A 17,887-nucleotide genomic window follows, 5' to 3' on the forward strand; every position below is an offset into this window, starting at 1 on the left:
ATAGGAAGCTCAATAAAGCTACAAAGAAGGATCATTTTCCCCTCACTTTTATCGATCAAATGTTGGATAGATTAGTAGGAAATGCATTTTATTGCTTTCTTGATGCATACTCGGGGTATAATCAAATTGACAAAGAACCCGAATACCAAGAGAAAACAACGTTCACATGCCCGTATGGTACCTATGCATTTAGGTGAATGCCATTTGGACTGTGTAACGCTCCAACTACATTCCAACGATTAATGATGGCAATCTTTTTAGAGACTTCTCCGTTTTGGGTGATGACTTTGACCGATACCTCGGAAATTTATCCAAGGTGTTGAAACATTGTGAAGAAGCCAACCTAGTACTGAATTGGGAGAAATCTCATTTTATGGTAACTGAAGGAATAGTGTTGGGACACAAAATTTCATGTCATGGCATCGAAGTCGACAAAGCCAAGGTAGATGTAATTGCAAATCTTCCCCCACCCACTAATGTACGAGGTGTATGCAGTTTCCTTGGACATGCATAATTCTATAAGCGGTTCATAAAAGACTTTTCTCAAATCTCTAAACCTTTATGTCTTTTGCTTCAACAAAATCATCCATTTAAGTTTACTAATGATTGTTTGAATGCCTTCACATATTTGAAGAAAAAGCTTTCAGCAGCGCCAATAGTTATACCACCAGACTGGAACGAACCATTTGAGCTTATGTTCGATGATAGTGACTATGCACTTGGAGCCATGCTAGGGCAACGAAAAAGTAAAAATTTTCATGTTATATACTATGCAAGTCGAACGCTTAATGATGCTCAAGTGAATTATACCACAACTGAAAAGGAACTCTTAGCAGTAGTATTTGCATTCGATAAGTTTAGGCCATATCTAATAGGCACTAAGGTAATTGTGCACACAGATCACTGAACTATTAAATATCTAATTAATAAAAAAGATGCAAAGCCTAAACTAATTCGGTGGATATTATTACTGCAAGAATTTGATTTAGAGATCAAGGATAGAAAAGGTATAGAAAATCAAGTAGCAGCCCATTTGTCTAGTCTAGATAACAAACCTGATTGTCCTGACATCACACATATTAAAGAGGATTTGCCTGATGAAAAAATATTATTTGTCACAGCTGCACCATGGTATGTTGACATCGTTAATTTTCTTGTTAGTGGTATTGTTCCTCTTGATTTATCTAGCCAGGGAAAACGGAAATTTTGACACGATGTGTGACATTACTACTGGGACGAACTATTTCTATTCAAGCAGTGCGGAGACCAAGTAATCCGAAGGTGCATTCCAGAAGAAGAGTATCAAGATATCATACTCCAATGCCACTCGTCACCATATGGAGGGCATTTTGGTGGGATGAGAACAACAACAAAAGTGCTTTAGTCGGGATTTTATTGGCCAACCCTGTTTAAAGACGCGCATAAATTCTACAAGTCATGTGATAGATGCCAACGAACAGGAAACATCTCGAAACGACGTGAGATGCCATGGAAAAATATTCTGGAGATCGAACTTTTTGACGTATGGGGCATAGATTTCATGGGACCTTTTCTAATATCATTTGGAGATATGTACATTCTCTTGGCAGTGGATTACGTATCAAAATGGGTTGAAGACATTGCAACACCTAAGAAGGATTCCAAAACGGTGTTGAAGTTTTTGCACAAAAATATATTCACCCGCTTTGGGACACCACGAGCTCTCATTAGCGATGAAGGGACACATTTTGATAATAAATTGATTGCCAAGGCACTGTAAAGATATGGAGTACGACATAGAATTGCTATGGTGTATCACCCTCATACGAATGGGCAAGCCAAAGTATCTAACCGAGAAATCAAGCAGATTGTCGAAAAAGTGGTCAACCTAAGTCGAAAAGATTGGTCGCTGAAGCTAGATGAAACACTATGGGCCTATCGCACAATATTCAAGACACCACTGGGAATGTCCCCATTCAAACTAGTCTATGGAAAGGAATGTCATCTACTGGTTGAACTCGAACACAAAGCTTATCGGGCCATCAAAAAGATAAACATGGATGCTCAGCTTGCTGGAGAAAGAAGACTATAGGAACTAAACGAGATGGATGAATTTAGAGCATATACATATGAGAATCCCCTTCTTTACAAGGAGAAAACAAAACGATGGCATGATAGAAAAATATTGCCAAGGCAATTTTATTCTGGACAACAAGTACTTCTCTACAATTCCCGCCTTAAGTTATTCCCAGGCAAGCTAAAATCACGATGGTCAGGACTATTTATAGTACACCAAGTCCATGACAATGGAGGGATTAAAATTCAGAACCAAAACGATGATTCCATCTTCAAAGTGAATGGGCAGAGACTCAAGGAGTACAAAGGAGTCGCAGTCATGCGCGACAAATCGGCATCGTTGGCGCACGATGCCCAAGAGTTTGCTTTTCTTAATTAAGCAAATATTCGTTGCCTAGGCAACGAAAATCTGAATTATGTACATAAATAAGTTAAGTTATTTTATGCTTTAATCCATTTTATTTTATTTTTCTATTCTCTCATATTGTAGGCAAACAAGGAACACGTTGCAGTATGGGGAGTTGAAGCATGCATGAAAGAGAAAGGACAAACTAGGGTAAAAGGTTTTGGCGGTAGAACAAAAGGGAAAGAAATCTTTTCCCCTCATTTACATCAAATCATATATTTCTCATTTAATGAGAAATCTTTTCCCCACCGAAAGAAGACGCAAATACCTCGAAACCAACCATCATTTTCCAAGAAAAAAACTACCCATTCTTCTTCTTCTTCATCGTGTTTCCATCTTTCTCTTAAAACCATAAAATTAGTTTTCTATCTCTAAAAAATACCTCTTCATCGCCACCACTAAAATCAACCAAGAAAAATAGTGAGATCGAGAATGGCCCCACCCCCAGATAGAGTTTCGAACGTTTCCAAACATCCAAAGTAGAGGCACGGTTCAAAACCATTCAGCTACGCCAAGTCTATTTGGAAGATGGATTCGTTTTTCCAGCCGAAAGAGAAGAGCAGTTTGGCCCTGAGGTGATGGACGTCATAAAGAAGCATAACTGGAGAAGTTTGCTCGTAATCCTAACGCTGTAGCAACCAGAAATGTGAGGGAGTTCTATGCCCACCTCGCAGACACCTCCAACCACACATATGTTCGAGGAAAACTCATTCGCTTTTCCCCTTCAGTGAGATCGAGAATGGCCCCACCCCAGATAGAGTTTCGAACGTTTCCAAACATCCAAAGTAGAGGCACGGTTCAAAACCATTCAGCTACGCCAAGTCTATTTGGAAGATGGATTCGTTTTTCCAGCCGAAAGAGAAGAGCAGTTTGGCCCTGAGGTGATGGACGTCATAAAGAAGCATAACTGGGAGAAGTTTGCTCGTAATCCTAACGCTGTAGCACCAGAAATGGTGAGGGAGTTCTATGCCCACCTCGCAGACACCTCCAACCACACAGTATATGTTCGAGGAAAACTCATTCGCTTTTCCCCTTCTGCACTTAACAAATACTTTAAGTTGGGCAAGGTGGATGATCAATATAAGAAATTTGTGGTCGAGGCAGATCAAGAAACGTACAGTGGAGTTCTACAGGATTTATGTTTTGGGTGGGCCAAGTTTGAAAGGAATGCCTCCACAAGAAAGCGAGTAGATCGCCGAGCCCTCAAGCAACATGTGAAAATGTGGGAACCATTTTCTTAAAGGCAAGCTGATGTCAACGTCCCACAACACCACTGTCCTCGTCAAGTTTCTGATGTTGTTGCACTCGATCATATATGGTAGGACGATCAATGTGGGTGAAATCATCTTTGAACAGATCCATGACTGTGCCAAGAGGAACCATGGTAACCTACTGTTCCCAAACCTTATAACCGCGTTATGCATAAAGAAAAAGGTTTCTGAGGACCCATTCAAAGACTTTATCAAATCCAAAGAGGGTATTACAAAGAAGAAGGTACCCGAGTTAATGAGTTTCAATGATGACGACCCAAAGGAGGGTCTGGAGCGAGGAGTAAAATCGGTTACCACGGCTAGAATGGCCGCTGTGGTCACACACACGCTTGAGATGCATGAAAAGATCGGGTTCCTGGAGGACCACATGAAAAATTTAATTTGAATACACCAAGGTAAGGGACATACAACTCAACGCCTTCATCAAGGAGTTGCTCCCAACCACAATGATCAGACTGCCAACCTTCCCCAGTGTCATCCTCAACTACAATGCAGGTGGCAGCATATTCCATGCCTCGACATCTTATGTCCCTCCAGACGTTCCACTAGGGGTGCCCACTGATGTGCCACCATTAGCAACCCATGTCTCACTCGTATAAGAAGAAAGCCACGGCGACACCGAGGAGTTCCTCATCCTTCTCCACCACCGAAAGCAGTAGTGATACTCCACCCCACTTCTTCACTGATGAAGATTTCACGCCAGCACTGAAGAAGCCTGAACAGGATCCCCATTCCATCCCCAGTTCAATCGACACCACCAGCCCCAACAACAGCTCCTAGTTCACCACCAGTTCCAGCACAACAGACTCCTGCGACCGAGTAATCCACTCCAGCCCGTGCTTCGACCAGCAATAAGCGATACAAGAGAACGGCGGGTCGTATACTTCAACTATCTCCTTCTCAGCCAGAAGCAGTAGACTCGGGATCCGAGAGCCCTTCCCCTCCTAAACGCCGCCGCACAAGGGGGTCAAGTCAAGCCACACTACTACAGTAAGTTTTTTTTAGTCTTCGTTTTTAATTTTATTTTCGCATTTGCATATAACACCATTTAGTGTAGTTTTCATGCATTGAGGATAATACATCTCGCAAGTTTGGGGAGGTGTTGTCCATTCTGCCATACTTTGTTAAATAGTAATTGATTTTAATTGGTTGAAAATTTTGGTTGTCATGACATAAGCAGGTTAATATTATTGTTAGAAATGAATTAGGGATGCCCAATGATAAATGTAAAATTCTATTACCTATGCCAGAATTATTGTAAAGACTGCCTGAAAAAGAGAACCAACCCTAGGCTTGATCCTTTAAAACTTATAAACATGATTGTAGGTTGTCTTTGCTCTAGGTAATCTGTAAAATTTTAAGGAAAGAACTTTCTAATTCCCGAGACTTCAAAAATATTCTAAGGGTAAGGTAAAAACTCTCTAGTGTTTAAAAATTTGAAAACTCGAAAAATACAAAGGGACACTCCTCTGTGCAAAGGCATGAATAATAAAAACTCCAAAATAAATTAAGAGTAGCCAAGGCATATGAGTGAATGAAAGTAGTCACAGGATGACTCTGCCCGACTAGCTTGGGGGTGGAAGATATGCTCCCTTTCACCTAGAGTGTGGAACGGTAGTTGTGATGAGCTGACTCCCCTATATAAAAAATTGTGAATAAAGAGAATAATAAATAACTAGGAGTATAAACTAAGCGTTTCTGAATAATTTGTTGCCTTGACAACCTAGAAGTGCTTATTTTAAGTTTTTAAATTACCTCTATGCATAGACTGGTTACAATCACGCACACACAATAACAAAAGATCCTGACTAGGGAGGGGACTTGACTAATATGACTGTCGAACATGTTGAGACCACATATTTTTACTGAGGGCTGAAATCTCAAACCTGATGATGTTCTTGATACTGTTTTACCATGACAATTTTAATTTTCTTCTAGCTATTATCCATTGCTTGAGGACAAGCAATAGCTTAAGTTCGGGGGTGTGATAACTCCGTAAAAAGACTTAATTTATAGTCTCTTCACTTAAGTTTTTTCTCGTCTAAACAAAGTATGCATTGCATTTTTAGTTGCATTTAGTTGCATATAGGTTATATTTGCTTGTGGTGGATAAGTTTTGCCTAGGAAAGATTTATTTGGCTTAACTAATGCTGCTGAGGAGAAGGGGTTGTTTGAGTTGTGTTTGTGCAGGAACTCTACAGAGGAAGAACATTTCAGTCGTGACAATGAAAAGTTGCAAAGGCCAATAGAGCAGATGAGAACGTGAGGAGCAGATTTATCTCACCGAGGTAAGATTTATCTGAAGAAGTCTAAAGCACATGTGGCGAAACCGCCTATGTCACATATCAGCTGGATGACCTACTTCACGTGCAAGCAAGCCTTGATTATTCGGACAACCGTCTTTCCTTTTTAAGTTTGGGAAATTAATAACGGCTAATTAAGAAAACTCCAAAAGCATGCAAAGCCCTAGGAGATTCTCCTTATAATTACCAGCCATAGCTGCAAAAAAAAGTAGGCAAAGAAGAAGAAATAAGAGCTTTACCTTAGGTTTGAGCAAGCAGCTGCAGTGCTTTCCCTCCGTCTACCCCCTAGTCTTCATTGGTGTGTCCCCCATATCCAGACGATAGCAGAGCGGTGATCATGCCTTAAGAGAGGGTGATCACCAAGGCAGGCGTGGTGCTTATTAGGATTGTCGCGACAGAGCCCCAATTTTGGGAGCCGTTCTTCCTTTGTTCCTAAACTTTAATTATATTTGGGGTTGTATTAAACGGTTTAATCTTGGATGATCTGTGATAACACCATGAATGCTTTACTTGGTGTTAAACTTTGGTTGCCTGAATAATATTTTTATTTATGAATGATGAATTATGTTTGCTTATGACTGTTTTGCTCATAGTTGAAATATTTTGCCTTAACACTGTAAGAGCATCGAGAGATCGCCCGGGGTTTCGGTTAAACATGTATGGGCATTGTAAGAGCATCGAGAGATAGCCTTTTGTCTAGAACGTGATTCTTGAATTTAAGAGAATTAAGAGAGATCAACGTGAGCAAAGGAATGAATCCGGGATAGTGAAGTTCTAACTTGTCTACCTTAGAGATAAGGAGTGAGTTTCAAACGACTAAAAGGGATAAAGACTAGAGTAGGTTAAAACAACGTCTATAGTTAACACTGAGAGGTATTGTAACATCCTCCATACCGGGTTAGTGATCAAATTTTGAGATTTAAAAATTCAGTGACCAAATTGGATAAATTAAAAAGTTCAAAGAATTGATTTAAATGTTTTGTGTATGAGCAATTAGCAAAGAAGGAGGAACTAAATGGGTAAATAAGTCTTTTAATAAGGGAAGCAATTAAATATTACTTTTGAAGGGATATTTTAATACCCACGTGGAAGACATTGGGGAAAACCAAAGTTCTAGATTTCTCTTCTTCTTCATTCTTCTCCTCCACCGTGAAGCCAAGCTAAAGGTGAGTTTTCTTGTTGATCAAATTCTTGATGAATTTAAGGTTTCTTATTGATCATTAGATGATAACTAAGCTTAAGGAAAGCTTATATTTTCTTAAAATCAAAAGAGGATGGAGTTAGGAAGGATTAAAGAAAGGAAGTAGAAAAGTGAAATCTTGGAATATAGTTTATAATAAGAATTGGAAGTGGGATTTGACTTGTCATCAAGCTAATTAAGGAATAGGAAGTGTTAGAATTAAATTAAGAACATGTTGGAATTTGAGTGAGATTCTTAAATTCTATATGAAGAATTGGATTTCTATGTTTTAGAGGTATGGAATGGATAATAATTAGTTTAAGTAAGAGTATGCAAGTTAGGGATATAAAAGGAGGTGAATTATGTAGTGTTGAGGGGATTATGAAGGGATTTCGTGCTAAAAATGACAATTCTAGGAAATGTGCATCGATACACATTCAATGTGTACCAATGCATCAAGGATAAATCCCAGAAATTGTTCAAGGTGTATCGATGCACATGAAGTGCATCGATGCAATCCTTTAAAATAAAAACATCGAATGCCATCAGTGCATCGATGCACCCCTTAAATACAAATATTGAATGTGATTTATGTATCTATGCATAGATAGTGCATCGATGCACCCGTCAAGGGATACATCGATACATGATATAGTGCATCGATGCATACCTTTATTAAAAGATAAAATTAGCTTTTCTTTTAGCCTAAGGAATGATAGTTTAGAATATATTAATTAGTATACTGATAAGTATCAATGAATTACTATGTAGATACAGAGCCTACACAAGTTGTAGAGCGATTACCCAATAAGATCGATCGAGGAAAAAACAAAGAAATATAGGTGAGTGCATATGTATAACATGATTATAGCGATATATTTAGTTATAGACTTGTGAGAATTGTAGATTCAATACATTGATGCATGATTCATTTCATATTGTGAAGCATGATATGAATTCATACTATGTGCATTGTGTAACATGTTTTAAATGAATATGTATGCAAAGTTATATGAGCCATGTGATGAAGGTAAGGAAATGATATGTCTATGTGATATACTATGTAATTTGAGAAAAGCCCATATTATGTAGATGAGAACTATATGTATAGTTGGCATGCCAAGAGTAGAGGGTCTACGTGGTCCTTCGGGAGATATATGTATTCTTTGGAACATGTGTGAGGTCTTTTGAGACACATACTTGATCCTTGGCATATGTATATGATTCTTAAGGAATGTTCTACGTGGTCCTTAGGGACAATCTTATATGGCACTACGGTGCAATTCTACGCGGCTCTTCGGTGTATTTATATGAGCTGTGGTGACAGCATAGTGCACAACCTCACAATACTCACATATTGTAGGTTCTCAGTATGGTATCATGGGCCAATAAACTTATTAATACGAATTCATGAATGTTAATGTATTATGCTTATAGGTAAGGAACATGGTGATATAAACTGCATGGTTAAGTATTTTATTTCATCTTATTATGGCATTTTCATTACATTTATTTGTTGTTATTATTATTATATTACCTCACTAAGTCGATGACTTAGCGTGTGAGTGTTTCACACGTAGGATCCGAGAAAGTAGACGAGACAGGTTAAGCAGCTGGACAGCACTACTCCTGCAACTATCAGATCAGAGGTAACTTAATAAGTAAGTCCTTTTGTTATGTAAATGAATGTTGGCATGTAATCAAAGGGTCAAGTTATGTATGCTCTAAGTATTTTGATATACTTGTATTAACATATGTATATTATTGTATTTTAATAATATAAGTTCAAATGTTATATCGTTTTTTAAGAGTATTGTTTTGTATAGTCAATGTGACATCCTGGACTCGTATCCGAGTCGGGTATGGGTTGAGGGTGTTACATTTAATGGTATTAGAGCTATGGTTTAGCCGATTCTAGGCATAAACTAGAGTTTATAGAGTCTTTAAATGGAATACATGCCAACAAATAGTGAGAACTTCTGATCTGGTATAGTATGAGTATGTTGTTTTGCTAATATAACAATGTGTTTATTTTATTAGATGTTCGGATATAATAGCTCCCGAAGTGAAGAGGGAGAAGATAGGCCTGCTGAAAGCATTAATTCACCTGCCCTGGCCAGGCAAGGTGAAGGACAGGCATCTCAGGGAGTGTATGTACAAGACCAAGACACTTTCTACAGGACGTTGGACGCTATTCTGGCGCATCTTCAACCTCATGCCCCATTAATTCAAAGAATGAATGTAGCAAAAGTGTTGAGAAGTTTGGGAGCTCCCGAATTTAAGGGAGAATCTGAGGAAGGTCCGGTTGCGGCGGATCTTTGGTTAAATGATTTAAAAATCATGTTGTATGGTCTCCACTACTCTGAAGTGGAGATGTTAGATGGAGTTGTCTCAATACTGAGGGGTCAGGCGAGAATATGGTGGACTAATGTCACCATGAGGATGTCAAGTGACCAGTTGACTTGGTCTTTGTTCTTAGATGAATTTAAAAACAAGTACATTGGAGATCAATTTATTCGGCAGATGAAGTAGGAGTTTATGAACTTGAAACAGATGAACCGCTCTGTATATGAGTATGAATGCGAGTTCAACAAGCTGAGTCGGTTTGCATCTGAGCTTGTGCCTACTGAAAAAAGATGCGTGTGAATGGTTTGTGGAGGGTTTACGCCCTAGGCTTAAGGAAATGCTGATAGTATTAAACTTATCCTCGTTTTAGGAGGTGATTAATAGGGCAAAGGCTCTTGAAAGGGCTCAGAATGAGAAATTCAGGGACTCAAGAGTTCAGACAGTAAAGAGGACGGGTGCTTCTTATAGTTCAGCCCCACCAAAAAGATGAAGAGATTCAAGATTTCTATCACATGTTAGATCAGAATCAGTTGCATCTTCTGCTAGAGGAGAAAGTCAGGCAAGACCTAGACAGACGCAATCGGTGGGATATGGTGTTGTGATATACAATCAGGCTCAAGAGAGACAATGTCAGCATTGTGGGAAAAACCATTTTGGGGCGTGTCGGATGGCTTCTAGGACTTGTTTCCGATGCGTAAATACTGGACATTTTATTCGGGATTGTCTGTTGATGGTTGGTGAACCTGCATCATCTGAGAGAGTTGGTTCTGGCTCACAGAGAGGACAAGGAAGAGGCAGAGGAAAGAACCAGTCTGAATCCTCTGCTCAAAATGAAGTTCGGTCAACTGCACGGGTATACAATTTAAAGACAAGTGAAGACCGTGATGATCCCGATATTATAGCAGGTACTTTCCAGCTATATGATAAATTAGTATTGGTACTGATTGATCCGTGTTCTAATCATTCTTATATTACAAGTAAAGTAGTAAAAAAATTGAGGATCCCCTTAGAAGCCACGAGTAATGAAATTATAGTAACTAATCCTTTAGGGCATAGTGCTCGGGTGAACAAAGTCTGTAAGGGGTGTCCCATAAAGATTCAGGGAATTGAATTCCCTGCTAATCTAATGGAATTACCCTTTGACGAGTTTGAAGTCATTCTGGGAATAATTTGGTTGTTTCGTTACTATGGGGATGTTAATTGCATATCGAAAAAAGTAACCCTGAAGAGTCCCGAAGGAACAAAAATAAGTGTGATCAGTAAAATGTGTAATCCTTTAGGAAATATAATATCAGTAATATCTGCTAATAAGCTATTGCTACAAGGATGTCAAGGTTTATTTTGCAAATGTGATAGATACAAGAGTTAAAGAGAAGGGATTACATGAGATTTCAATAGTTCAGGAATTCCCTTATGTTTTCCCTACTGATTTGCCAGGATTACCTCCAGATAGAGAGGTAGAATTTCAAATTGAAGTAATGTCGGGAACAACTCCAATTGTAATGGCTCCGAAAGAATTGCTAGAGTTAAAGAATCAATTGCAAGAGTTGTTAGAGAAGGGATTTATTCGACCAAGTGTGTCGCCTTGGGGAGCTCTAGTATTATTTGTTAAGAAGAAGGATGGGTCAATACATCTCTGCATTGATTATCGACAGCTTAATAAGGTGACCATCAAGAATAAGTATCCCCTTCTGCGCATTGATGACCTATTTGATCACCTAAATGGAGCTTCGGTATTTTTTAAGATCAATCTACGTTTGAGTTATCACCAATTGAATATTCAGGAGAAGGACATTCCAAAGACTGCTTTTAGAACGAGATATGGCCATTATGAATTCATTGTAATGCCCTTCGGAGTAACGAATGCACCTGTTGCTTTCATGGATCTCATGAACATGATTTTTTAGCCCTATTTGGACCAATTTGTTGTTGTCTTTATTGATGTCATATTGGTTTACTCGAAGTCCATTGCAGAGCATAGTGCACATTTGCGAATAGTTTTACAAATTCTCAGAGATAAGAAGTTTTATGCTAAATTGTCCAAATGTGAATTTTGGCTAAATGAAGTAAGTTTCTTGGGGCATGTGATCTCTGCAGATGGGATTCGGGTGGACCGTCAAAAGTTAAAAGCTATAATGGACTGGGAAATTCCAAAGAATGTATCCGAAGTTCAGAGTTTCCTTGGACTTGCCAGTTATTATCGAAGATTCATTAAGAATTTTTCGATGATAGTGATGCCTTTAACGAAGCTGATGAGAAAGAATGTACATTTTGTTTAGACATCTGAATGTCAAGAAAGTTTTGAAGCTTTAAAGAGAATTCTGACAGAAACTCCTGTATTGGTTCAACCGGAATCTGGTAAGAATTTTGTCGTATACAATGACGCGTCCCAGAATGGGTTGGGGTGTGTATTAATGCAAGAAGGGAAGGTGGTAGCGTATGCATTGAGACAGTTGAAACAACATGAAAAGAATTACCCCACCCATGATTTAGAAATGGCTACAGTGGTGTTCGCTCTCAAGATTTGGCGTCATTATCTGTATGGAGAACGATGTTACTTGTATACGGATCATAAGAGCTTGAAATACCCGATGACTCAAAAAGAGCTTAATTTGACACAAAGGAGATGGGTTGTGTTTTTGAGAGATTATGATATAATAATTGACTATCATCCTGAAAAGGCTAACGTGGTAGCAGATGATTTGAGTAGAAAAACGTTTGCAGCTTTACGAGCTATGGATGCAAGGTTATCTTTGACTGGAGACGGTGATATATGTGTAGAGTTAAAACTTAAACCATCATGGTTGGACCGAATAGGAGAATTGAAAAGCCAAGATGAAATATGTTTGAAAAGAATAGAGCAAGTAAAGAATAAAGAAATAAGGATTTTAAGGTGAAATCTAATGGGAAATTGTATTATAAAGAAAGAATTGTGATACCAGACGATAAAGAGTTGAAGAAAGATTTATTGACAGAGGCTCATTGCAGTCCATTGACAATGCACTCGGGTGGAACCAAGATGTATATGGATTTAAAAGATTGGTATTGGTGGCCAGGGATAAAACGAAGCATTACTGAATTTGTGTCCAAGTGCTTAACATGTCAGCAAGTCAAAGCTGAACATCAAGTTTCGTCTCGATTATTGCAAACACTTTCCATTCCACATTGGAAGTGGGAACATGTAACGATGAATTTTGTTTTAGGGTTACCCCTGACTCCAAACAAAAGAGATTCGATTTGGGTAATTGTTAATCTATTAACCAAGTCAGTACATTTTCTTCCTGTCAGAACAGATTTCTCTACGGAAAAGTATTCAGAGCTGTATATTAGAGAAATTATTAGTTTGCATAGAGTGTCTGTTTCTATAATTTCTGATCGAGATCCTCGATTCATCTCGAGATTCTGGAAATCCTTGCATGGAGTGTTGGGGACTCGCTTAAAATTTAGTACTGCCTTTCACCCTCAGACAGACGGACAATCAGAAAGAACAATTCAAATATTGGAAGATATGTTGCGAGCATGTGTCATTGAGTTTAAAGGGTCGTGGGAGAAATATTTACCACTGGCGGAGTTCGCTTACAACAATAGTTATCAGTCCAGAATTAAAATGGCACCCTATGAGGCGTTATATGGGAGGAAATGTTGTACGCCATTAAACTGGTATGAGCTCAAAGATTGAAATGTACTCGGTCCAGATTTAATTCAAGATATGGAAGAGAAAGTTCGAGAAATTCAACATAACCTAAAAGTGGCATTTGATCGGCAAAAGTCCTATTCTGACCTTAAAAGAAAGGAGATTGAATTTGAAGTTGGGGATAAAGTGTTTCTGAAGGTATTACCATGGAAAAAAGTATTACGATTTGGTCAGAAAGGAAAGCTAAGTCCTAGATTCATCGGGCCATATGAAGTTGTTAAAAGAATATGACCAGTGGCATATCAGTTATCTTTGCCACAAATCCATAATGTTTTCCATGTGTCCATATTACGAAGATATAGGTCCGATCCCTCTCACATTGTTGCACCAGAACAAGTAGAAGTTCAACATGATTTGACCTATGAAGAGGAACCAATACAAATATTGGCTCACAAAGTTAAGCAATTGAGAAATAAAACGGTTCCTTTGGTCAAAGTTCTTTAGAGAAATCACAAGGTAGAAGAAGCCACGTGGGAATGTGAAGAAGATATGCGACTTCAATATCCTCATCTGTTCGTACAATGAAAATTCGAGGACGAATTTTTCTTAAGGGAGGGAGATTTGTAACATCCTCCATCCCGGGTTAGTGAAAAAAATTGAGATTTAAAAATTCAATGACCAAATTGGATAAATTAAAAAGTTCAAAGAATTGATTGAAATGTTTTGTGTATGAGCAATTAGCAAAGAATGAGGAACTAAATGGGTAAATAAGTATTTTAATAAGGGAGGCAATTAAATATTACTTTTAAAGGGATATTTTAATACCCACGTGGAAGACAATTGGGGAAAACCAAAGTTCCAGATTTCTCTTCTTCTTTATTCTTCTTCTCTACCGTGAAGCCAAGCTAAAGGTGAGTTTTCTTGTTGATCAAATTCTTGATGAATTTAAGGTTGCTTATTGATCATTAGATGATAACTAAGCTGAAGGAAAGCTTAGGTTATCTTAAAATCAAAAGAGAATGGAGTTAGGAAGGATTAAAGAAAGGAAGTAGAAAAGTGAAATCTTAGAATAGAGTTCATAATAAGAATTGGAAGTGGGATTTGACTTGTCATCAAGCTAATTAAGGAATAGGAAGTGTTAGAATTAGATTAAGAACATGTTGGAATTTGAGTGAGATTCTTAAATTCTATATGGAGAATTGGATTTCTAAGTTTTAGAGCTATGGAATGGATAAATAATTAGTTTAAGTAAGAGTATGCAAGTTAGAGATATAAAAGGAGGTGAATTATGTAGTGTTGAGGGGATTATGAAGGGATTTCGTGCTAAAAATGATATTTCTGGGCAATGTGCATCGATGCACATTAATTGTGTACCGATGCATCAAGGATAAATCCCAGAAATTATTCAAGGTGTATTGATGCACATGAAGTGCATTGATGCACTCCTTTAAAATAAAAACATCGAATGCCATCAGTGTACCGATGCACAAGTAGTGCATCGATGCACCCCCTTAAATACAAACATCGAATGGGATTTATGTATCGATGCATAGATAGTACATCGATGCACCCGTCAAGGGATGCATTGATACATGGTGTAAAGCATCGATGCCTACCTTCATTAAAAGATGAAAATGGTTTTTTTTAGCCTAAGGAATGATAGTTTAGAATATATTAATTAGTATACTGATAAGTATCAATGAATTACTATGTAGATACAGAGCCTACACAAGTTCCAGAGTGATTACCCAATAAGATCGATAGTGGAAAAAATAAAGAAATATAGGTGAGTGCATATGCATAACATGATTATAGCGATATATTCAGTTCTAGACTTGTGAGAAGTCTAGATTCAATATATTGATGCATGATTCATTTCATATTGTGAAGCATGATATGAATTCATACTATGTGCATTGTGTAACATGTTTTAAATGAATAAGTATGCAAATTTATATGAGCCCATGTGATGAAGGTAAGGAAATGATATGTCTATGTGATATACTATGTAATTTGGGAAAAGCCCATGTTATGTAAATGAGAACTATATGTATAGTTGATATGCCAAGAGTAGAGGGTCTACGCGGTCCTTCGAGACATATATGTATTCTTTGGAACATGTGTGAGGTCTTTTGAGACACATACTTGATCCTTGGCATATGTATATGATTCTTAAGGAATTTTCTACGTGGTCCTTAGGGACAATCTTATATGGCACTATGGTGTAATTTTATACAGCACTTCGGTGCAATTCTACGTGGCACTTCGGTGCATTTATACGAGCTGTGGTGACAGTATAGTGCACAACCTCACAGTACTCACATACCTTAGGTTCTCAGTATGGTATCATGGGCAATAAACTTATTAATACGAATTCATGAATGTTAATATACTATGCTTATAGGTAAGGAACATGGTGATATAAACTGCATGGTTAAGTATTTGATTTCATCTCATTCCATCTTATTATGGCATTTTCATTACATTTCTTTGTTGTTATTATTATTATTATATTGCCTCACTAAGTCGATGACTTAGCATGTGAGTGTTTCACACGTAGGATCTGAGAAAGTAGACGAGACATGTTAAGCAGTTGGACATCACTACTCCTTTAACTATCAGATCAGAGGCAACTTAATCAGTAGGTCCTTTTGTTATGTAAATGAATGTTGGCATGTAATCAAAGGGTCAAGTTATGTATGCTCTAAGTATTTTGATAAACTTGTATTAACATATGTATATTATTGTATTTTTTAATAATATAAGTTCAAATGTTTTATCGTTTTTTTAAGAGTATTGTTTTGTATAGTTAATGTGACATCGCTGACTCGTATTCGGGTCGGGTATAGGTTGAGGGTATTACAAGTATTGCCATAGCAACCCTCTAAGAATACCTAGTAATCCTGTCTGACAGTTTAGTGAGTCATTATAATTTATTCTGGGCTTAAAATAATTATTGTCGAGATAATAGTTTAGCATCAGTGCTCTGTGACACATCTGAATATATAAGGTTGTTTGCATTATATTTAATCCAATACCGGTTTTGTTTTGTTTTATCTGACTGCATATTTTCTTTGTCTCGACCACACTTGTCTATAATAATTGAATCATTATTCTTAGCTTCTTAATATTAGTTCTTAGCTTTAATACTTAGTAGGATTAATTTGTGCCATTAGTTCTAGTTGTGGTGAAAAGATATTTCTAATCCAATCCCTGTGGAGACAATACTCACTCACTACTATATTACTTGCATCGATTGTGTATACTTGCACAGATTAGCTTGCCTTACCGTATACATTCACAAGCGATCAGAAATATCCCTCTTAGACCTCTTTAGGAGCATTTATAGCCCTCCCCGAACGGCGTCGTTTTGGGGATGGGCTTATTCGTAAATTCAGGTATTGGGAAACAACACACGAGGCCCTTATAATTCTGTAACTTTGTAATTTGGTCATTAAAAGCATGTTTTGTGCATTTTAATTTAGTCTTTTTATTTTATTTATTTATGTTTTGGTCATTATTACATATATATATAATTGGTTAAATAACCTATTTAGTCCTTTATATTTTAATTATTTATATTTATATCCCTTATAAATAATTTAGGGTAAATTACATTAACAATATATAACTTTAATAATAATTTAAATTATGTTAATTAATTTTAATATTTTTCATTTATATTTTAATCATTACTTATTAAGATTAATTATAATATTAGTATTTTTATATATTAGGATAATTCTATAATCTAATATGTATAGTTTTAATATTAAATATTATAAATATGACTAGTAATATTTATATTAATATTATTTAATAATTATTTATATTAAGTTATTTGTAAATTTAAAGAACATATTTATCACTTATTACAAAGACATTAATTAATAAATATCGGTACTAATTTTGGGCGTTATGGGGGTGCTAATCCTTCCCCATACATAACCGACTCCCGAACTCATTTTTCTGGTAAGCAGACCCGAGTTTTATTATTTTAATATTATTCCTAGGAATTTTATTAGAATAATATAACATTTTGGTGATTAATCTCACTATATTAAAAGATTGGTGGCGACTTTACAACTTAGCGTTTCATCTTATTCAAGGAAGATAAACACTCACTTTTTCGAGACTAGTTACACCTTTAGGGTGTACTATTTGCACTCTCCGTCGCCGGGCAGAGAAACGTCTCGACAGCTTGGCGACTCCGCTGGGGATTTAAAAAAAAGAGTACATCCACCAATTTATTAATTATTTGTCTTGTCAATAAAATAATAAATTTGTTTTAAGTTTGTTATAATTATTTTAATTATTTTACTAACTTTTTGTTTTTTATGTGGAATAATTTAGATTACTTTATTTCTTTTATGCTTTTTCTCACCCACTGTGCACTGCATTCATGACATGAGCTAACCCCGCTCTTATCCTATTTAGTTCGAATGAGAAACTACTCCCTCGTGTGGTTTTGGGATGGTTTTCACTTATATTCACTCCGTATGGACATAAGGAAGTGTGTTCCTTTAAATTGAAATTGATCCGAAAGTCTGTAATGGACCAGGATTCAGGGCTTGGCAGTCCAAGGGGACACCAACAAAGGACAATTCGTTGACGCTTTTTACCTTAGAACCAAAACCCAACATATAGTGCACCTAGAACTTGAATCTAAGCAGAACTTAACCTAATTAAGTA

This window comes from Hibiscus syriacus, unplaced genomic scaffold (assembly GCF_006381635.1).
Source record: "Hibiscus syriacus cultivar Baekdansim isolate YM2019G1 unplaced genomic scaffold, ASM638163v2 tig00000329_pilon, whole genome shotgun sequence".
In the NCBI taxonomy this organism is placed as follows: Eukaryota; Viridiplantae; Streptophyta; class Magnoliopsida; order Malvales; family Malvaceae; genus Hibiscus; species Hibiscus syriacus.